This window comes from Labrus bergylta, chromosome 2 (assembly GCF_963930695.1).
Source record: "Labrus bergylta chromosome 2, fLabBer1.1, whole genome shotgun sequence".
NCBI lineage: Eukaryota > Metazoa > Chordata > Actinopteri > Labriformes > Labridae > Labrus > Labrus bergylta.
The window spans coordinates 3490889-3514826 of record NC_089196.1 but is presented as its reverse complement, the minus strand read 5'-3'; the positions used below and the strand labels follow the sequence as shown (position 1 = coordinate 3514826).

The following is a 23938-nucleotide window of genomic DNA, read 5'->3' as shown; positions in this document are numbered from 1 at the left end:
CCAAGTTGCTCCTTCTGCTTAACCAGCGCCGTACAAAGGTGTATGAATGGATGAGTTACTTCTGATGGTCACTTTACTCAGCAGCCTCTACCATCAGTTTGTGAATGTGTAGGTGTGACCTGAGGTATAAAAGCACTTTGAGTAGTCAGAAGACTAGAAAATGGCTACAGAAGCTCAAGTCAATTTACTCATACATGCTCATAGCGCTTTACTTACTCTTCATGAGAAAACTAATGTCCATTAAAATACATCACTGCAGTGTTTATAACTCTGTCACAGCCCAGTCTTAGTGGACGAAGAGGGAGACCAGACAACTTTAAACTTACTCAATGCAACGAAGAAGTACTTCGTTACTAGTCAGGCACAGGTTTAAAGGCTGTGGGCACTCTTTGCACTTTAGCTTAAACACTGCACTTTAAAACATATATTTGCACTGTAAGAAGCAGACACAAGTTAGCTTTGTTTCATATGAATTGTTTATTGATTGTTCAAGTGTTTGTGTCTAAGCGTGTGTCCTCCAGGTGCTGCAGCGGCTGCTCCGCATCTGATTGGACAACGGCCTGTAAAACAGAGATGACGTCACCTGCGGAAAGTTAATTGATTGCCGTTCGGTTAAGTAGTTGTCAGGGGTTTCTGTGCAATACACGTGTATTTATAACAATTTAAGTGTTGGTTAAGCGCTCACTTACCTGTGCCTCTTGTGTTCTCTCTCCAGGGTGTTCGGGCAAATGCGTCCCCGGCGTCCGAACACCTATTCAAAGGTTCTGGGAGAGACTACAGGAGCTGATAGTGAAGGGGGTAATGTGCATCGGAGTTGGGTCTTTAGTTTGGTGTGAAGATTTTATTGTTTTATTGTAAATTAAATACTTATTTTAGGTATTGGGCAAATAGTTTGATAATATATTTTAAAAAATGGTGGCATGTTGTTTTACCAGTTAATAAAATGCAAACATCCCTGTGGAGGAAAAAGTGGTTTGCTCCAATTAGTGGCAAGATTTTAAAAAAGCTGTTTGATGCTTTATGTGGCATTGCTGCTTGTGGGAGCCGCACTCCACAGCAAATCATGTGTTTCTGATGCTGTTGTGCAAAATAACTTCTAGCAGTTGATTTGCACCATACTTCGCCTCTGCCTTCATCACTAATATCCAGCCGCTCAGTGGTCATTCCTCACACTCATACAAAAAAACTTAAGAAAAGAATCTGCAGTCTGTAAATCTGCGGTGATGCCAATGAATGTGTGAAAGCCAAATGTGCAGCATAGAGAGATGAGAAACCAGCGGGAATACCCAGGACCAGCATGCCTTCAGGTGCAAGAAGTCATATTAGCTGGCTCCGCCCCTCTCTACCTGCTGGCAGCCTCGATTGGGAGGGAGACAAAGACAGCAGGAGGAGCACTGACACAGTGCAGGGGTCGGAGTCGAACCTGTGGCTAACTGTGAGTACAGCATCTACACATAGATCACGCTCTACAGGAAGTCTCAAAGTCAACTTATTAGAAGAAGTAAACATCGACTGTGTGTACTGGAGAATCAAACCCTAATCTAATGGATGAAAGTCGAAAGTTAAAGTGACTCATCCATCGCCCCTGACCTCTGACCTTAGGCAAACCTTGGTGCTCTATTCTAAACCCCCCTGACCTCTTCACCACTGAAACCAATAAGCTAAGAGCACAGCTTCAAGAAAAGAAGACAGCGCAGGGACGTCTGTGTCCTGATTAATGTGTCGGGTCACCGAGCAAGCTGCTGCAATCAACAATTTCAGGGGTGAAGACGAGAGGGAGGTAAAGACATACTTTTTCTGGAGCGTTAATTGGTCCCCCCTCTCGTAATAACTCAACGATCAGGATGTCCTTCCGTCTCGCGCCTCTGAGACGAGGAAGGAGGAGGAGGAGTGTTTGCTGAAATCTCTCCTCTTCCTTTCCTTCCTCTCTCCCACACATCTCTCAGCCTCATCATAACAAATACAAAAAAAAAACAGAATTCTGACAGACTGCGAGGTGGTTCACAGAGAGACTCACGGCCCATGTTTTATTAAGACTAGAGCGGAAAAAGGTTTTGAAGTTATGCTAATGAGAAGCCTTTTGGTGCTACAAATCTAATCACCATTTAGATAATTTCTCTCTCTCCCCGTGTCTCCTCTTCCCTCCTCCCCCTCCTCCTCGCTTCTTTTTTTATGCGTCTTCTCTCCGTTCCACAAGAGTCACACGTTCAAGGACGCAGCGTTGGCGTGCAGCCGTGCATTTGATGTTTAGGGGAGGTGACGGTGGATTAGACAGACGCTACAGAAAGATCAACACAGACCTCTGACCGGAGGCTTCTCCTCCCACATGCAACCTATAATAAAGAGCTCATTTGATGTGTATTCTTCCTCCCTTTGCATAAATACAATTCTCTATGGAGCAGATATTAAATATAGGGATCAGTACGGATGTGTTTGCATATGTAGCATACACTTTACTTTGCACTTTGCGCCCATTGCAGAATCAAAGCATCTTATTATATGCACATATAGTAGAGGCTGTTTATGAACAATTAAACAAACATGTGCAACCATAAGATTTTCATCTGGACTTAAACATATTCAAATGGTGACTCACTTTACACCTCTCCGAGGTTGATCCCGTTCCTACGACTGAATTATTCACACGCATGGAGTCTGATGAAGAACATTTTTCAAAATTCAGTTTAAGTAAGGAGTTTCAGCCGTTTTTGCATCGTATACATTTAATGAGAAAGATTGATGTTGCAAGATGATATCTTATGTTCAAAGAACGAATCCGTTTAAAAGCAAACAGGAAGCCAGATCACAATGTCAGGATCTGTGAAGTACTCCATGTTTCTTTTTTTAATTAAAACCCTGGAGGCTGGATTTGAATTCACTGCACACATCAGGGTAGAGCTGTACTACACACACACACACAGAGAGATAGAGAGAGAGATAGAGAGAGAGATATGTCATATTAATCCAATCTGCAGGTCAGCGAGGTGAATCACACACCCGGCTGTTAGGAGATTTTTTTGAAATGCTTTGAAAAAAGGATTAAAAGTGTTTACCAGAGCTGCAGGTGCATTCACAGATCAGAAGATGTTTGCAATGTGGAGGTAAACTCAGAGGGGATGATTCACTACAGGGCTGCACAGCTTTCTCTCGTGCTGTGCAAATGTGTCAAAAACACAGCGTAGGGTTGAAGGCTCCCCTTACTGCTTTGCAGAGCAAACTGCGGCTCTGGTGCTGTGTCCACGTATTGAAATGAGACATTATTCAGTCATTTGGGGACAAATTCTCCCTTTTCTATGCAAAGAAGTCTCAGTGCAGGAAGGGTCTAATTCACGCACAGTTAGAGTGAAAACATGATCGTCTGCTGAGAGTTAGTGGTAGCTGCGCCGCAGTATTTATAAGAGACACGTTAAGTTTCCAGCGATTAAGATTAAGATTAAGATTTACTTTATTGATCCCCACAAGGGGAAATTTCAGTTTTTACACTCACACACTGTAGTCATGCAACACACACATAGGCTGAAGTATATATACACGCATGCACACAAACAGGATCCTATGGACATGCACTAGGGGAGAGACCTTAAGTGCCCAGTGCTATGCTAAGTTATCTGGGAAAACTGTGGCTTTATATATATTTCATAGACATGTGTTTTCTATCACCAGGCTGTCATTAGAAAGCCAAAGACATGTTTGTAAGTGCATGATATCTGCAGTTGGACAGCATCAGTTCAGGTTCCTCTACAGGGAAAAGAAGGAACATTATAAAAGCTGCATTTTAACATACAGGTGTGTGTGTGTGTGTGTGTGTGTGTGTGTGTGTGTGTGTGTGTGTGTGTGTGTGTGTGTGTGTGTGTGTGTGTGTATTTGTGCGATGCCAAATTGGCCGCTCTTTTCCGCCTCTCACAGCTGTAATTGTAGAGAACAGAGTGGTACATGAGCTCTAATTTCATCAGATCATGTCAACACTGCAATGACCTGCATGCATGTCCTTCGTTATCTGTAATAACGTAATAATCGTTATTGCAAATGAAGAGCTCTCTATGTATGAGGAGCACATACGAGTTAGGAAGGACTCCCACGATGACAAGATGATGCATCGTGTCACTGTGTGAATATCACTATCAGCAGTTTGGCCTCACCACTAATAATTTCAGTATTTATATGCAGTGTATAAATGTATCAACAGTTTTACATTTAAACTCAAATTAGAGCAAACGTAGAGCAAACATGACTCAGATCCCACAGTTCATTTAGTTGAATAGAAACGTTTTCTGTTCATACGTCTTAGTGAGTAAAATGTGAATGTTTTCTCTGACATTTTCACATCAGCTCAACAGGTATTTTTGGAAGCTGCAGATCTGTAAATCTATAAATCTGCAGCCTGTGAGTTTAAAAAGATGTAAATAATGTTTTCTAAATGAACATAAGGTAGGCAGAATGTAAACCCATGTATTCTTGACTATATTCATGCATTGTGTAATTACAACGTTTAGGAACGTTTATATGAATACAGAGTTAAAGTATGACCAGTTTATTCCTTTTCCCTGATTCATTGTTTATTCTATTTTCTCTCTACTTGATGACTCGATACTTCGAGGAGGATCAAACATTACATTGTGACTTTTTCCAGACAGGAGCTGATTCAGTTTGATCCCTGAAGGGTGACAGTTTCCTCCCTCCACTGGTTCCCAGTATGAGCCCACAGCGAGACCTCAGGGATCCAAAGAGACCACACACTGAGGTGGAGGAGGGAGGTGAAGGTGTGCAGAGCAGAGTCCCAGCCTCTCAGTCATTGATCCCTGTCGTCAAAGCTAAAGACTCACACTCCACACCGAGTGTTTTTTTTGGTCTTTTCCTCACCGCTGTTGATAACTGTGTAGAAACGTGTTAAAGATAGTGACACAAATGATGGCCCTGGGTCATGACGGGGGACAGTCTGCATCTAATTCTGTCCAAAATTTTGGACTGAATTCTGAAAATGCTGCCACTTCACATGTCTGCCAAAAACAAAATCACAGTGATCAAGACTGTAGTCTGAGATGGAAACTGGATGATCCTCTTTTGAACCAGGTTAAACATGAAACATGACCGCAGTGAGCAGGGTGACCTGAGGACTGTTTACCCTCAACTGTCCTACAAAGATTTCAGTTTAAAAAGCATCAGTTTAAATACAAGACAAATTCCATTCAACTGTTGTTGAATTGGCTTTAATAAACTTGACTCTCAGCAGACTGTTAACGTCTCTCGGGCTCGTTAAGGGTTCGTTATGTTGCTGCCCGAAGAACAAACCTTAACTTTGCAAACTCTTCAGATAACTTTTTATTGCATCCTGTCGGTTTGGAAATATCTCAAACAGTTGCATATAACCGGGATGGAGTTCTTTTTACGGTCTAACTCTTAAATTTCATTTTTGGGTGATGCATCCCGCTCCGCTGCGGAGCAGAAGGGGAGGGGGAGATGTGTCTGTGTAGGAGCTAAGGGGCAACCTCCGGTCTCGAAAAATGAAGCCTATGCGGAAGTACAAAAAACTGCAGTTCCTCGAGGTTCCGCTTGAGGCTGGCTGCAGAAGCGCCGGAAGTGCCATAAGCCCACAGCCAAAAAAACCTGTTTTTACCACAGGAATCAACATGTTTACAGCCTGGTTCAAAAAACGAGATATATCTGAGAAGTTGACGGCCCCTTCTCCTCACACTGTGGGGGGGGGTGAATTTTTTTATAACTCATCGGATTTTATTCTATTAAGGAAAACGACTATGCCCATATTTGGTTGTGTCAGATTTGATTGACAGCTCTGCGCGCTGCATCTGTGTCAGGTCAGCAGGTCAGGAGGCTAACAGCTTGATCCGTCTGATTTCTCCTCTTTTTTACTTCGTTTGGAGAGTTTGTTTAACACATATCTGACAACATACATGGCTTGCTGTGCGGTTAACAGACCATCCAACAAGTTGATGCTTCAGTTTTCTTCGGTAAGTGATATATTAGTGTTATATTTACTGCTTACTCAGTGTCGGTATTTATATTTACGGACCTAGCTTGTTTAGCGTTAGCTTGTAAACCAGTCGGCTAACTGTACTCAGTGTAGCTCATTATTTACAATGTTTGTTGTTAAGATGTTGTTGTTGAAAATAGTGAGTTTGTGTGATGTTAGAAGCTAAAGGTTCACCTCGGTGGTTATCTGATGTTATGATGAATATTTTACTCCACGTAAATGTCAACATTAAAAAACAAACTTTGTGTAGTAATTATCCGTCAGTAACATAAACTGAACTGAACCTAATGTGCTGTGTAGGTTATAGAGGATGACATTAAAGTTACATGGTTGATGTAGTGTCTTAAGATTTGAGCAAACTGTTAACACATTTAAAAAAAAAAATGCACTTTGTAAGAGTATCTGTAACCATTAAGAACTATATTAATAACCATATTAATTTTCACTGAACTCATACACAGAATATAGCTGTAGAAATATAAAATATAAATAACATGTGGAATGAAAATAAGATATAAAGCACATAGATATAAAGTATAAGAAATAGTTTGAAGAATACAGCCATGTACTGAGCTCATGTTAATAATAAATGAGTTACTGTATGTTCTGTACTAAAGAACAGAGTGTTGGGACCTGTTAATGATTTAAATAATTCAGGTTATATTTGTTTCATGTTAAGATGAAGTACTATCCACAATAAACTGCTTAATTTTTCTCACACAAAATCTGAGACAATTTGATGTGGAATATCATTGTGTGAGTGAGAGAGCTGAAAACAGCATGATTACAATAATGTTTAACTTCTTAACTTTGAATAGATGTTGATTACCTGAATACTGTACCTTTGTTGTCTGGGTAGTACACTGTTGAATTTATAAATGTGCTGTTCAAATAAAACTAGATCTCCTCCAAACAACTTGCAATCAAACCATTTTCTTCCCATTTTAAACCCCTTTGTCCAGTTTAGATGGGAGAAGTTGATATTATGTGATATTGATCAGGGAAGACTACATTTCTAAATCATTTTTAACTGTGTTTTTATTCACAAGTTATTGATCTTATTTACTCTCCATGTATCTTGATTTAAGAATGGGGCTGTGTTTAAGGACACATTTTTGCAATGACTCTGTTCCATCCCACTTTCAGAAATGAACTACATTAGTATTTGTTAAAAAGAAATGTCGAAAGAATAAAAAGTTGTGTAAAAGTAGACTTCCTTCCCTAAGCTGTTGAGTTGAGCATTAATGCACATTTTAGTCTTGTCATTTCAAATCTGAAATGTATACTCATAAGTAGACATAAAGGAGTGCATTTATATAGAAATATTTATTTAATCTGAAAAACAACATTAAAAAAAGTCTGTTTTTACAGCAGAGATGAACATGTTTACAGCTTGGTACAAAACAAACAAATAGATCTGATTAGCTCATGTCTCGATGGACACACTGTAGGGGGGGGGGGGTGAATGTTTTGATGAAGGATAAGAGTTATTCACAATAAGGCGTGTAGCTGACCAGCTTGACAGGCGGGTGCGGTGTAACGGTTTGTCAAAAGGCTTAAAACCCGTCTCAGCTCTCAGTCTGTGGGTGACATCACTCAGGCCATCCGGGGGAGACCTCCCTCGCAGCGAGCTGTTGAAGAGAAGCAACCAAAGTCCACCCCAGAAGAACCAACAAATACAGATGTTGTTGAGGCTCAGGTTTCTTCCTCTGTCTCTGCAGCTCTCTGGGCACCTCGATGGACAAGTCACCAATAATCCACACTGTGTCTATAGGAGAAATACAAAGGTGTTCAATTAATGCCTCAGACAAGACAAAATGTACAGTTAACTAGGTGTGACAGCTCAGGCTGTTTTTTTGTTATGAGCCACATCTGCAGGAATAATATTGAACAAGGTAGCTGCAACTCATAATAACAGATGCCAGTCTTAAACACTTAAAGTTTTTGGTGTGAAGCTGACACTGTCCACAGACTCCATGACTTCACGGGGTTCTATAGAAAACAAATGTCTCATAATAAATACTAAATAATTATTTTTCAGTTGTCATGTTCACCTCATTGCTGTTGACATCAGTAAATATAAGACACAGACATTCCTCTTTTTGTCAGAAGTAACATGAACTGTAAGCTTTGTAATATTGATTTCTTCTGGATGTCTCATATTTATTTACAGTCTATGGATAAAACTTTGTTCATGTATTTCTCTGCTAACAACTGCTCTGACAAATAACTAATAACCATAGTTGTATATTTAAAAAAGTGTAGTTTTAAGACTTTAATTAAATATTTGGGTTGAATATAATTAGTTTTAACTGTGTTGTAGAAAAGTTAAATGTTAACTTACTGTTTGTAGAGTTTTCTCAGGACAAGCAGGAATAGGGGATGATAGCAGCCTAGCTGTTAGCTATGCTGTCAAGTGGACCGCTATCGTCGAGCTGAATGGGCGGAGTTAAGTCCCGCCGGTCCCGCCTTACTGCTGTCGTTAGGTTGATCCGAAGTTAGGTTGAGACTGCAAATCCAATATGGATGCGGCCGTCGATTGGACTCATTTTCTGCCTATGTAACAGACGGGTCAGGGTTCGTCCAGTAATATTTACAGTCTATGGTAGGAGCATAAACTGCAGCATGATAAATGAACACATAAGCTCCGTTCTACGATCTCCCTGTTTTGGCAGATTTTTAACACGTTTAAATCCTTCACGAACTAAGATCGTTATATCGCACACCACTAGTTTGCTGCGATGCAACTTTTTTTTTAATTACATTTGTCACGTTTGAGAAACACTGCTCTAAAGACTTAAAGGACTGTATTAAAATGATCCTCATTCAAGCAGACTGAACTTTAAGGACTGCAGAAGAGCTTATTTCAGAAACAAGAAAGCCTTCTCCAAACGAAGAGTTCATCTTCTAAAATCTGAAATGAGAAGTGTTTTTAAAAGATAAATGTTCTCTGTTGTAAACAAGTCTCTCTCTCTCAAACGGCTCCTCTTCCTGGAATGAAGCAGAGCTTGATAACCCCTCCCTTTTCTTCCTGCTCTCAAACACAGCCAGCTCCACTCTGACTCTATATTCCCTGGTTCCCTCCTATTTAGATCTACAAGTTGAGGATGGGTGTCACCAACAAGAGGTGACGTTCACTGAACAAACATGCTGTGTAGATCAGAGGTGGAGCTAGTTTGATTTCTCTGGAAGTGAAACAGTCGTAACAGTTGTTGTTACCGAGAGGAGAAATGGCGCAGAAAGGAGTTCAGCTGGGCCAGGAAACCCTTTCTTGTTCGATCTGTCTGAATCTACTGAAGGATCCGGTGACTGTTCCCTGTGGACACAGCTACTGTATGAACTGTATTAAGAGACACTGGGATACAGAGGATGAGAAGAGAGTCTACAGCTGCCCTCAGTGTAGGCAGACCTTCCCAGTGAGGCCTGTACTGAGGAAAAACACCATGTTAGCAGATTTAGTGGAGGAGCTGAAAAAGACTGGACTCCAAGCTGGTGGAGCCCTCCAAGAAGCTCCAGGAGAACGTTTGCTCCCGTCATGATGAGGTGATGAAGATGTTCTGTCGTACTGATCAGCAGTCTATCTGTTATCTCTGCTCTGTGGATGAACATAAAGGCCACGACACAGTCTCAGCTGCAGCAGAGAGGACCGAGAAGCAGAGAGAGCTGGAGGTGAGTCGACAAAACATCCAGCAGAGAATCCAGGACAGAGAGAAAGATGTGAAGCTGCTTCAACAGGAGGTGGAGGACAGTAAGAAGATCTTCACAGAGATGATTCGTCTCATGGAGAAAAGACGCTCTGATGTGAAGCAGCAGGTCAGATCCCAGCAGCAAACTGAAGTGAGTCGAGTCAGAGAGCTTCAGGAGAAGCTGGAGCAGGAGATCACTGAGCTGAAGAGGAGAGACGCTGAACTGGAGAAGATCTCACACACACAGGACCACAACCAGTTTCTACACGACTACCCCTCACTGTCACCACTCTGTGAATCTACACACTCATCCAGCATCAATATCCGTCCTCTGAGGTACTTTGAGGATGTGACAGCAGCTGTGTCAGAAGTCAGAGATAAACTAGAGGACGTCTGAGAGAGAAATGGACAAACATCTCACAGAGAGTGACTGAAGTGGATGTTTTACTGTCACAACCAGAGCCCAAGACCAGAGCTGACTTCTTACAATATTCATGTGACATCACACTGGATCCAAACACAGCACACACAGATCTGTTATTATCTGATGGGAACAGTAAAATAACATTAATGAGTAAACATCAGTCTTATTCTAGTCACCCAGACAGATTCACTTATTATTTTCAGGTCCTGAGTAAAGAGAGTCTAACTGGATGTTGTTACTGGGAGGTGGAGTGGGGAGGAAGAGGAGTTTGTGTAGCAGTCGCATCCAAAAATATCAGCAGAGCAGGGAGCTCAAATGAATTTTGGTTTGGACATAATGACAAATTTTGGACGTTAGAGTGTTCCAACATCAGTTATAACTTTTGGTACATCAAAGTCAGGACTCCTGTCTCAGGTCCTCAGTCCTCCAGAGTAGGAGTGTACCTGGATCACAGAGCAGGTATTCTGTCCTTCTACAGCATCTCTGAAACCATGACTCTCCTCCACAGAGTCCAGACCACATTCACTCAGCCTCTACATGCTGGACTCATGTTTGTTTATGATGGAGACTCTGCTGAGTTGTGTAAACTGAAATAGACAGAAGTCATTAACGAGACAGATGTTTAACTTGCTGTGTTTTTAATCTTCAACTTGATTTTTATTCATGCTCGTTGCTGAGATTTGATCGTCGTCGTCGTCCACTGTCAATCAAACTTCATGGGCGGTACTTCGACCTCTTCTCGTCTGTTCTGTAAATGTTTGAGTGTCTTTAAGTGACACTCCTTCCTGTGTCTGTTTAGCTGTGGACTCTTTCACTGCTCAGGATGACTTTTGTTCACCTGAACTGACATTTCTCTGTGTGAAAATATCAACTTCTCTCCGCTCTCCATGTTTGATTATTTGTATTCATATGTGTATATGCTGTTGTTTCTGTTCTGATTCATGAGTCTGAAGAGACGATGAGCACAAAGGGACAAAATGAGCAAAATCTATTTCCGACAGCCTTCATTTTTACAACAAAGTGACTCAATAGAAATGAAGCGTCAAAAAGAGAAAAGCCTCAAGTGTCACCTTTAATTAGCATTTTAGTAAAGAGGTTGAGAAAGTGTTGATGATCATCTTTGAGGTAAAATACTATTCAGGTATCAACTTACTGGAGGCCATAAACACTGCTAACTGCTGTTTGGCCACACCTCCTCCATACTGAAGCCTCCGCTCTCCTCCAGAGACACACCTCCAACCTACCTTCCCTCACGTTTGCAGGAAGGAGTTATGAATTTGAACGCACCATAATGCAACAATGGACAAGGAATGGAAAAGTTTTTATGAAGTCAAATGGACTACAAGAGCAAGCTAACGTGGTCATGACGAGAAATCTGAGCGGTCTGGAACAATATAAGAAACAATGGTTGCAGTCTGGTGGGATCGCGACACATTTGCTTTTTTTACATCATGTTCTTTTTTTTGCCTGTTCAGGGAGCATGTTTTGAAAGAGTCAGAATTTAGCTTCACTGTATATACCTGTGAAATTTACTTTAATACAACGTTTTTTCTCTTGATAGTATGACGGATGAAAACATGTATCTTCCTTTGAAGGATGAGAGTTTAATTTAATTATAATAACAAAAAATATAAGGAGTCAAACCTAGGTTTTCTAAAGGGACCGCAATATAACTCATTTAATTTTGAAAATTATATTGATCAGGATGTACATTTTTAAATCTAACGCTGTGTCATGTGTTGGAGATTATTCGTTCTTTTTACCCAATTTGTATGAATATGAATTTGTTGTTGTTCTTTTTTTTTCTTCTTATTCTATACTAATGAATGTATTATAATGGGTTACATTTAATTCTATGATGCCAAAGAACATCTGGCAAAGGGACTGCCGATGTCGGCCAATTCGGGAAAATTTACATCTGTCTGAATGTTGATTAATGTCCCTTTTCAAAAAAAATAAAAAAATAAAAACGCTGAGTAGTACTCTGAAAATCAGTTTAATACACTTAATCTTAGGGATGTAAAGATTAATCATGATGCAGTTAAAAATCGATTACAAGGAGAAGGACTGGGTTTAAAAAATCGATTTTCTGATTTACATCGATTCTCATATTAATGATCTGATATTGATTCTTAAAATCCAAAAATCGATCTTTTAATAGGCTATTCCCTTTCCCCCCATCCATTGAAATCAGTTTGTCTTTCGTATTTCTGTGCTGTAGCTCTGCTTCAGGCTGTAGTGGTTTCTCATTGGCCCTTACATGTCAACTGATCGCATTTCCGGCCTCTGATTGGTCGACAGACCAACACAAGAGTTAAACAACATGGCTGCTTCTGTGTTCGCTGAACTGAAGTTACACTATATTTTATACATACATTAAACATTGTTGATTACATTAATTATTATGAGGATATGATAAGAACATAGCCCTCCTTTGGTTAGTAAGTGCGTTTGATGTAGCTGCAGCTACTTTTCCTGCTCCTCTCTCTGCCACTGCGGTCTACATGACAGAGCACCGCAGCATAAAATGGTAGAGTCGTCGCCCCTCAACCGGAAGGTCGAGGTTTCGATCCCCAGCTGGGCTACATGTCCGATGTGTCCTTGGGCAAGGCACTTAACCCTGAATTGCTCCCGCTGCTTCGGTGGTGGTGTATGAATGGGATTAGTTACTTCTGATGGATGATACTACATAGCGATCATCACTACCATCAGTGTGTGAAAGGGTGTGAATGGGTGGGTGTGACATGTGGTGTAAAAGACTAGAAAAGCGCTATATAAGCTCAAGTTCATTTACCATTTACCATAGACACACCAACATGCAATGCTGCTGCACACACACGCACACACACACACACACGTACCCCCTGCAGTACTCCCATGTACTCCTAGGGGTACGCGTACCCCCATTTGAGAAACACTGTGTTAGAGCTTAAAGGGCCAGCTGATTTGTATCTGCGTCTCTTCTAAGAGAAGATGACAAAGAGCAGTCAGAGGAGCAGGAAGAGACTTCTACTTTTCTCTCTTTTTTTCTGAATGAGTGAAGCAGAGTTTGGCCAGGGTTGACCGCTCCCTCTGCCCCTCTGCCCCCTCCCCCACCTCCCCCCCCCCCCCCCCCCTCACCTTCATTGTCCTCCCTTTATTCTCTCGTTAAACTCCGCTGACAGCATCACTGCTCACATGGATCTCTGGCTCTGCTGCCTCTGCCCCGAAAGACAAGGAGAAGTCACTGAATGACCGTGGAGTGAAAAAGAGGAGGAAAACAAAGTTCAGAAGTATCACTGTTACTTCCCCTCTTCTCCTGGGATACAGAGGCACGATCGATAGTTTTTCATTAACCTGTCTTCCTCCCTGTAAACCGGCAGCTATGGCCTCGGGAGCGTCGGGGGATGATCTTTCTCGCTCTCTCTCTTTTCAACTCATACGTTTCTCTGACACACGACAACACTTTCTCTCTTTCCAGAAGTTAAACTCACTTTAAAGGTGTAATATGCATTTAAAAAATGGACTTCACCTATTTTGTTTTTTGTGTTTTTTTGAGTACCTACATTACCTCTTGTATTTCCAATGGTTATCAAAGTTGTAACTGGACGCGGCGGCTGCTATGACCGAGCCGCAGTGTAAGTAACGTCATATTTATCGTTACCATGGAAACACAGGATGTTGTGTCAAAGACTGCTACATAAGGATTTTGGAGCTCCAGCACAGGTTCGAGTCCTGCCTGTAACGCCTTTCCCGCATGTAATTTCCGACATTCACTCCTCAGCTTCCTGATGAGCCAAGACAAAAAGGCCAAAAATACATTTTTATATATTAAAAAACGTTGAGGCTTTTCTAGTATAACACAGTATTAACCCAATGGTTTCGAATATTTTTCTCAAAATATGTTCATATTTCACATCACTTCATGTCGATTTATGTGCCAAGATGCAACACAAAATGTGTAAAAAAAAAAAGAAAAAAAAAAGGCCATGACGGGTGAGCTAATGTCAATGCTGAATGTGACAGGAAGTCTCCACACATTATTTATCAGATTGCCGCAGCTCTACTTGTTGTTTCAGGTGCTGTGCAGGTATCAAACCACTGATAAGAGACGGGGAGATTAACATTTGACTCTACAAACACTCTCTTGTGTGCCCAAATGGACAACTAACAGTGAATATATAACTACTGGAAGAAGTTTATAGTTTAGGATTTATGATTATGGATTATAGAGTCGCCTTAGAGACACTGAAGGAAGAGCTCTGATCATGTTCCTCATGAAGATTTTTGTGAATTTGCTGAAGGATCGAGTACTTTCGAAAACGTTTTGCTGACATTGAAATATTGATTCTATTCTAAAAGAAGTAACACAACCAAACCAATAAAATAAGATGGAACATTGCATCCTTTGTATGGCGCTCAGTGTGTTCCTCCTGTAAAACATTTGTCCTCCTCCCGTTGACAGGTAACAGTTATATCCTACAGACACTTTGGGATGCATCATCAGTTATGTTTCCTGGGTTCATTGGGTGTTTCGGGGGTCGCTACATCATACAACCTCGCCAAGGCGACACAGCCAGGGTTGATCAAGACACTGACCTGCGTCCCAGCATCTTCTATTTGTTAAAGAAGCAACATAACCAAACTGATAAAATAGGATTGAACATTGCGTCTTTTGTATGGCGCTCAGTGTGTTTCTTCCTCATGTAAAACATTTGTCCTCCTCTCGTTGACAGACCTACACTCTCTCCCACGCCGTCTCTAAACACAGAGTAGCCACTGTTTGGGACTGACCTCGCTCCCTGCACAGTGCCATCCTCCCCGCTGTAACAGATTTATCTAGCCTTTCCTATGTGGCCTTTCCAAACACAAAGTGATAGTATGCAGCTTCATATTCTCTGTTAATGTTGTTTGCTTCACTCGAGGCGCCCTGAGGATTGGAGCTAACAGCACGTGTTGGAAACATCTGTCATAACCTGAGCGTGTTGTCAGGTTTCTGTTCGAGAACACCTGCTGCAGATGTTCCAGCTGGCAGACTCAACAAGTGCTGCGGTGATTGAAGTGCGGCAGATTGGCTTTTAAACTGGTTTGCATGACCAACAATGCTTTCCCCGTTGTCGGCCTTGAAGGCATTTTTTCTCACTGGTATCCAAACACATTTGGAGGGCTCAACAAGAAGGATGAATTCTCTGTCCTGTTACATAAAGTGGGAACAATGATTCTAACAATGATGAAAAGACAAAAGCGAGAGTAAAAACTGGCGAAATAATGAGTTCAAATTATCCAAGATGGAGGGGCTGATTCAGGGGAGGTGATTATCACAGCCGATGAAGGCGGAAATTGAGCGAATGATTAGGAGTGGATGAATTATTAATGCTTATGAGCATCTGAAATACATGTGAGTTGTGCTGCTTTGCAAAACACAAGAGCTGGAAAAAACATCTCGAGTCAGTCGAATGAGGGAAGTCAACATGACGACTCATCAAGCATTTTAAATCAACCCAAAACTTTGACCGTTTGGGCCAACTGACGAGATTCCTCCAGAAGAGAAAAGAACCTCAGAACGAGGATGGTGACCTGCCAAAGTGGCTGGTAGAGCAGGCAGATTTAGTGGCTACATCCACAATTCATCAGCATTTGGCGAGTGGAAATTTGCTGCCCTGAGGGGGAGATGAGGGCGGGATGAATGCCATGGCAATGTCTGGATCCAGATGGCCCAGGATGGTAGGGGATGGATGGGAGCAGCCTATGCTCCATAAGCCACTCAAAGGCTCAAGTATAAACAAAGGTGACTATGAATGTTAGTCTGCCTCTTTAGCTGATGAACTCCTGACATTTAATCAGTCATTTCAGGTCATTCAGGTGCAGATATATTCAGGATCTTGCCTTTCACAGATCTACCTCACAGAGGGAGATTTAATACTCTTGTTTGGTCCAGGTGAGGGGGGCATGTGTGTAGAGCATGCAGCTGGAGGAGGACTGTTCAATACTGTTGACTGTTTCTGGGTTAACATCACTACAGTAATTATAAAGACTAATCTGGAATACAAAGGTTATCGTAGAAGACCTAAGGGCCTGAGTCTACCTATGACACTTTTTGGCACTGTGGCGGCACCCACAAACTCAAAGTCAGAGCCCTTCTTGTTGCCATAGGTTATAAAAGTTGTCTCTCTACACTTCTATCTCTCTTTGAAATGACCTTTAAGTCGCTTTAAAATCACTCTGCATACTTCCGAATTTATTTTTAAAAAAATTAAAAAATGGGGCACTGGTGCTATTTCTCCATTAAAGGCACTAAAAGCCCAAAATTAAATCTTTAGAAAATAATTTAAAAAACAAATGACATCCTGGACTGTGTCTTAAACCACATATTAACATTCTGTCCACTACATACTCAAACAATGCATACTGCAGCCTGTGGGTGATGACGGACGAGGGTGCACAGAGCCATGATGGAGCAGACACTCTATGCACACTTATATCTGGTGGAATTTCGGGGGACATTGTGCAGCATTGATCTGAATGTAGTGACTTTTTGGGAAATTTTTACTAATGAAGAAAATAAGTGATCAGCAGAGCACATGGGCTTCTTCTATTTTTCCCACTTTGAATCTAGTCATTGTTTTTCAGACGATTTTGGGGCTGCACGCCTTCCCCTCACATCTCCTGTTCTGTTTTCCGTTTCTGCTGGTCAATTTTTAATGCCTCATGATGACAGACTTGTTTGTGTTTGGCATCATTATGTACTGCTATTTTTTTTTTTACGATGCCAGGATCTCCTCTAGCCTCGAGCTGTGATTTCTTATCAAACACTTTTCGCTTCATGCACACAGAAAAAATAAAAAAAATAAAACTTGAAGGATTTTATACACCGACTTAAGAAAATGACTGACAATGACCCACAGGGGTCAGCAGTCAAATTTGACATTTGGACAAGAACAACAAGGACAGGCTGAGGCTATAGTGACCCCAATTATTATTATCAGAGTGTTTTTCTAATAGTTAGGGCAAAGCATGTTTAGTGATGTGGAGAATTTCACACAAAAGACAGTTCAGAGTACTTAACATAAAACATGAAAGAGCTTTTACGGTGAAATAAAAGCCTGAATTTAAGAAATGAAAGCACAGAAGAAATGTAGGCCAAAGAGACACTTCAAGTTTGCAAGAATTTTGATGAACAGAAAAGTTTTTCACATGCATTTAAAAGAAGAAATCCGATTCAGGGCAAGTGTCAAATCAGCTCAGAGGTTGCTCCAATTATATAAAGAAATACAGAGAACAGACGAGGAGATGTGCAAAGACAGAAAACGTCTCACTCACTTCAGTGTCTCTTCAGAATGAGAAGTGAAGCACGAAGAGCAAAGTGATGCATAAAAACTTCATGCTTTTGGTCCTGAGATGTGAAACATCCACTCTGATGAGTTATCATATTTAAACTAAGCAGTCTGACTTTATCTTTTTTGTCTTGACTGTAAGTTCATCTCTGACCACATCTTATAAGTGGAAGAATTTGTGGTTTGGGATGGTGTGAATGCTCAAACAAACTCTGGTCCGCTTAAAAACGGGGGCCACGATATGCTTCTAAGAGCACCAGAGTTCAGTTTGACGAACGCATTACGGATCAAACAAGGGAAGTGAACCTAAATGCAGTGCATTGTGGGTTGAATTTGGCTGTCTGTAAACGATGTCAATAGGTTTGCTGAGTGAGGCTAACATTAGCATTGCTAACAACATTAGCTTTGCTAACAACACCAGCCTTCAGTCCTCCATGCAGTCCTGTGCTAAGTGTGGGTACACATCGTTCTGGTCGATATGACAGTTTAACCTGACACAACAGACGTATAACTTTATCTCCGTTTTAGAGATCTAAATACTGACAAACTGCGCCCCGTTACCAGATGCCGTTCTTCACTGTCTTATTGTTTTCTCTCAGGTCAGAGTGCAGCATGACGGCCGGTTGGCAGCAGCCACTGAGCGGAGCTACATGCTGCATTCAGGTGCTCCTCGGATGGTCACAGTTTCTGAGTGGGGAAGTCATTCATCCTGACTTCAGTGTGTTCACGTGTTACAGTTAGAAAAGTCTGAATGTTGTAACAACAACAACAAACATGTTGGATGCTTAGTAGACAGCTTCGCCCGCTCTTCTTGACCACGGTCAACTCAGAGTCCGTATTCATCCGTGGTGGAGAGCAGAGAGAATCACTCCCATGAATCACTGCCAGCCTCAGCGTCATCTGTTGATATTGTTTTGATTGAGAGCCACCCTGGTGGTGGAATTTGCATACTCTGTGCGTTTTACGCTCCAGAGAGGAGTTGTGAAAGATTTTCAAATTGATCACTTAATCCCAAAAATACCTTGGTACAGATGTCTTGAAGAAATATTAGTGATGGTCTTCTACAATCAATGTCTAACTGTTTTTTTCAATATCTCAAAGTTGTGTGGACTAAAAGTATGACTCTGACTCTGTATGTAAGCTGTTGTCTTTGCACCTGAGGTGGTTTCTGTATGTTTACAGTGCTCGTTGGTTTATAATGACTCATGCTTCTGTTTTAAATGTATGATTCAAAGCATTGTGGAGACCCAGGAGCCTCCCATGTTTAAGACATTTTGACAGTCAGAGGGGCGGAGCAGTCTGACTCAGTGTGACACCTCTGGAGATTTCATGCAGCATGAACTCACCTCACAGTCCCCCCCCCCCCCCCCCAAACTGCCGCCCCCAGAGATGAAGCCTGTTTGAACCTGACTGCACATCAGTATGGGTAATCTAACTAGCTGGAGTCACACTGCTCGGTGCGCCGCTGTGCCCCGGAGGATGCCCCAAAATAAGACGCCTGAGTGAGGAAAACAAGCAAGGGCATCTGCATAACTGCAACTTATGAATGCCAGATTCATCATCGCTGCGTGACTGAAGGGGAGCTCCAACCTCCAATCTCTTCACAAAACCCTCTGTGATCTTAACGCTAATTAGGACTCCTTTGTTTGTTATCAATTCATATCTGGGATTTCTCACAGTCTGAGAAGTCTGTTCGGATTTCACTGTCAGCGCTCTGATCAAAGTGATTAGAAGGAGTCCTCCTGTCTTCACAAACACGCTCACGCTTCTTTCCCAGCTCACATTTTGGGTCTAATTTATGATTTGTTTGGGTTGAGCTGTGCAGCTGCTGACTCTCCACCAGCTGAGGAGCCTCACAGTTAACTAGCCAGTCTGGCAGCAGGCTTCCTCTCTTACAGAAAGGATGTACATACATCATTTTTAAAATTGGATGGCCATGTCCTTAGTTTGCCTTTATATCTCCAGACACTTCTGTAATAGCCCTTCCCAAAATGCCCTCTTCTTCTTGTCACTGTGTCGGCCAGCATTGTGCTATCGGGCTCATTAACTCTGCAAAAAACAGTACGATCCCATTTTCCCCGAGTGTGTTGCCTCCCTTGTTTCAGTGAAAAATGAAGTGTATCTATCTCAGTTTCCGATATGATTGTGGAAACGTGTCGAGGCGATGAAAGCTGACACCTATTTTAAAATGTGTGTTTGAACTTTATCTTTGTTATCAGACAAATTCAGAGCCCGTGATTGGATTAGTCTTTTTCTGTGAGGCTTGAATGACTTGTTATCTCTGCTCTGTTGGACCAGTTTCACTTCCATTTGCACCACAAAGGAGCACCTCTTTACAAATCAATACAGTGCCGCTTAGTGTGTGTGTGTGTGTGTGTGTGTATGGGTTATGTCCTGATAAGCAAGGGGGGTCCTCATAATTCAGGGTTGTGTTAGGAAACGTCTACTCCCGCCCCGTCCCCTCTATCCTGTGGAATTTCAGGTTTCCTATCTCCAGACTCTATTACTAAAATAAAATTCTGAGTAGTCAGCGTTGTTGCTGACATCATACAGAGCAGTTTTATGTTCCTTATGTCTCTCTAGGACTAGGGGAAAGCTGGGTCCTTATATACAGGTATTTGAACTGGTATGGATAAAGTGACCTAGTAAACCACCCATACCTGTATAGGTATAGACCTTCCCAGAACCAAATGTGACTCAGAACATTATGTCAATACACATCATGTACCTCCATCTATCCATTATCTATACCGCTTTTCCCGCTCGGGGTCGCGGGGGGGCTGGAGCCGATACCAGCTGTCATTGGGCGAGAGCCAGTCCAGTCTGGACTGGTCGCCAGTATATCACAGGGCTGACATACAGAGACAGACAACTAGCCAAATTGCTCCTACGGGCAATTTAGAGTCTCCAGTTAACCCAACAAGCAATAGTCTTTAGACTGTGGGAAGAGGCCGGAGTACCTGGAAGGAGCCCACACATGCACAGGGAGAAAATGAAAACTCCACACAGAGATGCTCCTGACAGATTCAAACGAGGAACCTCCTCACTGTGAGGCGACAGCTCTAACCACTGCAGCACCGTGCAGCCCCACATCATGTATGTGTTAGGAGTAAATATTTGACTTCTAACTGATTACTCCTGTTTTGTGATCTGTTGTTGTGCGATTAGACTTTTCACTGAACGGTCTCTCACAGGTGTAGCTCGAGCGCCGGCCAGCTTTGCTAACAAATCATCCACAGGCATGTAACCGTTTATCCTTATTTATGAAGAGAGGGCAGACGTGCACCAGTTCAATCAATGCCACTTATGTCTCGGCTCATTTCTCTCCTCCTCCTCCTCCTCGTCCTCCTCCTCGTCCTCCTGCAGGTTTTTCTCCCCTTCCTTGCCTTGCAGCTGCAGGATTACAGTAGCTGTTCTATTACACACAGAGTAAGCCTGATATTGGCAGCACTTCGATGAAGGGCTTATTTGGATTATGCTGTTTACAGGTATCTGAAATACTGTGTGATGAGCCTCACTGTCGCCATGAATAAACCAGTTATTGGAGTTTTGCTGTCCACCCTCCACCCTTTTAACTCTGTATTATTTACCAGAAATACATGGAGAGAAATATCATTTACAAACTATTTAAGGCGTGCAAACAAATTTGTAAACATCCCAGAAAATTTGACTTCCAGGCTCTAACTTTATCTGAATAAGCTGTAATGTGTGTGAAACCTTGATTAAGGTCATTATGAAGACGCTTATTTATTCTATTTTGAAGGTGTGCATTTGCAAGCAACACAGGACACACAAGCTAAGTACATTTAAGGCTGTAATTATCCGCTCTGTCTCCCAGACATGATGTTATACAGCTGATTTGTTACAAAATGTATGACCTAAAGTTCTTGGATTAATATTTTTTTTACCAAAACGCTACAAATGTGGTTATTATTAGCCTTCCCTCAAAGATCTGCTCCTACATGATAAAATCTGTTTGCATCAAGTTGCATCAGGATACATTTTTAAGTCCTTTACAAACATATATATTTGCATTATGAATATTGATCACCACTTTAGATAGACAGCAGTCATTACTCAAAATGATTCTCAATATTTTCGCAGCCTATAAGCTTTCTTTCCACATGCAGGACTCGGTATGTCTCATTCAAACTGTTTCAATCCGATCTCCATGACAACAGGCGCGATGTTCTTTCTTTAAAGGAGATCCATAGTGCTGATCTGTATTTAAATACATGTAATGCTACGATGTTGGATGTTCATACTAAACCTCGGCAAAGTGTTTTTAAACACAAGATACATGGCTGTTGGTGTAATCCCCGGATGTGGCGTCCTGCTGCCCTGAACGAGATGCGCCCTCCAGAAGCTCGCTCAAATGTCCCTGCGACTGACTGATAAAACAAGCTGGCCAATCGGAGGAAAGTGGGCACGTGGGGCGGGGGGTTCTTAAAGAGACAGTAGATGAAATTAAGTGTTTCAGGCAGAGGCTCATATGAAGGATTTTACTGACGCCAGTATCAGATAAATAAGAAGGTTTTTGAGCTACACATCTCACTTCTACTCAATAGGTGTCCCAGACTGACATAATAAATGGTGAAAGGGAGTTTAATAGATCTCCTTTAACAGTGTTCTGCAGTATGACTTTATGAACTCGTATACTGTGGAGTGTGTGCGTGCGTGTGTGTGTGTTTGTAAGTCCACATTGCTGTTAGAGAGAGCCGTGTTATTTCATTCCAGGAGGGGCAATGCTCTGACCTGAGGGGGGATCAGGGGCAGTCTTGGGTCAAACGAGATGTAGTGCCTCGGCTGCTCAATCTGACGGCGCTAATGAAGCTATTTGTAAAGAGATTCTCTCTCTTCAGCTCCGGGTCTGTTATCAGTGACCATAAGCAAGGTTTTCACAGCTAGTTTATCAGTACACTGTTCTCCCAGTGCCTTCTGGGTAATGAACAAATAATCAGAGTAACTGTGAGGTTTGTAGCAGGTGACAATGAGACCATTTGCTGCTAAAGAAGAATGATTATTTCTAAAGAACACAGTTTAATTTATGGATCTACTGCTCACGTTTGGGACCGTAGCCTCTCTTCATGGCTGTACGCACCCAATATTGGGTATTCATCTTTGCTTTTAATTGCCAAAAATTGTGTAGGCAAACTCCTGCCCACTGTCTAAACTGCACAAGAACATTGGTAATGTTTGGCCGAAAGGTTGCCTATGATTTTGTGCAATTGAGACGGCGCTCTTTCTCCGAGATACACCGATATCTTTCTTAGAGCTATATTCGACCTATAGTGACCGATAGAGATATACACATTTATTGTGTTGGTCCCTCAAATTCAGTTATGTATATTGAATACAAGATGGTCACTGAACTGAAAAGTAGCTGAGCATGAACATGCATCACCGCTTGATGCTATTTGACTGGAGAATACATTTTTGTAATATCGGTGTATATCAGTGATAAAATTAGCCGATACAGATAGTCACGTGCTAATATCGGCTGATATTATCGGCTGGCTGATTAATTGGTCGGCCTTCAGTTATGATTTTATGTACTTTCTAAATACCAAGCTGGTTCCTCTGTGTCCTTTTCTTTGCTCTGACATATCTGTGAAAGGTCATTGACCTTAGCTCACAAATGTCTGTCGTATATCTTTCTCTCTGTAACTGTATTTTATCCCTGTTGCATTCACAACTGCGCTGTATTCTTTTTCTTATCATTTTTATCTTTTATCTCTGTTGTTTCTAAAAGCCTCCCATGGACAGGTGTTGCAAATTAGCATTTTGCTATAAACACTAAGAGCAGTGCATCTGGAACTTGTGCATGGTTAAATGTCACAGCACCAATGTTACTGTATGTCCATGTTGAATAAACAAACAAATAAAAAAAAGTTGAATTGCCCTCTTGCTCTGACAGGGCATTTTATCCCTTCGGAATATGAGTAAAAATGTCATATCGTTGAGTTCTCAGAGATGTTTAAAAAGTGTTGATGGTCATCAGGTTATCTCAAACCCTCTGACCCTGAACAGGTATTCAGTGTGCATTGATCCGGGACCTTCTCTGGTATTGGGTTCTCATTTCTGTGTGGTCTGTGCCCACCTTCACGAGGCTCTGCTCATTTCTGAACTATTAGCTGCAGCCCTTTAATCGTCTGCCGACTCTGCGCCATTGTAGCAGTGGAAGCTCTGTTTAATCACCCAGATAGTGCTGAGAGATTCTTCCGGGCTTTGTACAGATTAAGAGAACATTACCTCCAAATGAGGGAGAGAAAATGGTCCATGGGTTTTTAAATACTCACTGGAGAGTTTTAAGCCTCGTGCTCTTTCAGTTTGGCAATTTTCCCTTTGCCTATATTTGTGCAAAGAGACTTTGTATACTACTTTTCTGAGCATGCCACTTTATATTCACGCTCTCACACACTTTGACACCTGTGAGCTGCTGCAGAGGAAGGTGCCCTTGTGCTTTGAGGTTTGTAGCCTTTGCTCAAAGGAGTCGTTGAGACAGGAGAGTGTGGCACCCTCCTCC

At 41.8% G+C, this 23938-nt stretch overlaps 1 protein-coding gene and 1 pseudogene across 1 annotated transcript in view; both read left to right on the top strand.

Annotated features, from left to right (window-relative positions):
* arvcfb (ARVCF delta catenin family member b) overlaps positions 1–23938 on the top strand; it is a 264318-nt gene that overhangs the window by 65996 nt on the left and 174384 nt on the right.
* LOC136182393 (tripartite motif-containing protein 16-like) lies at positions 6450–11748 on the top strand (annotated as a pseudogene).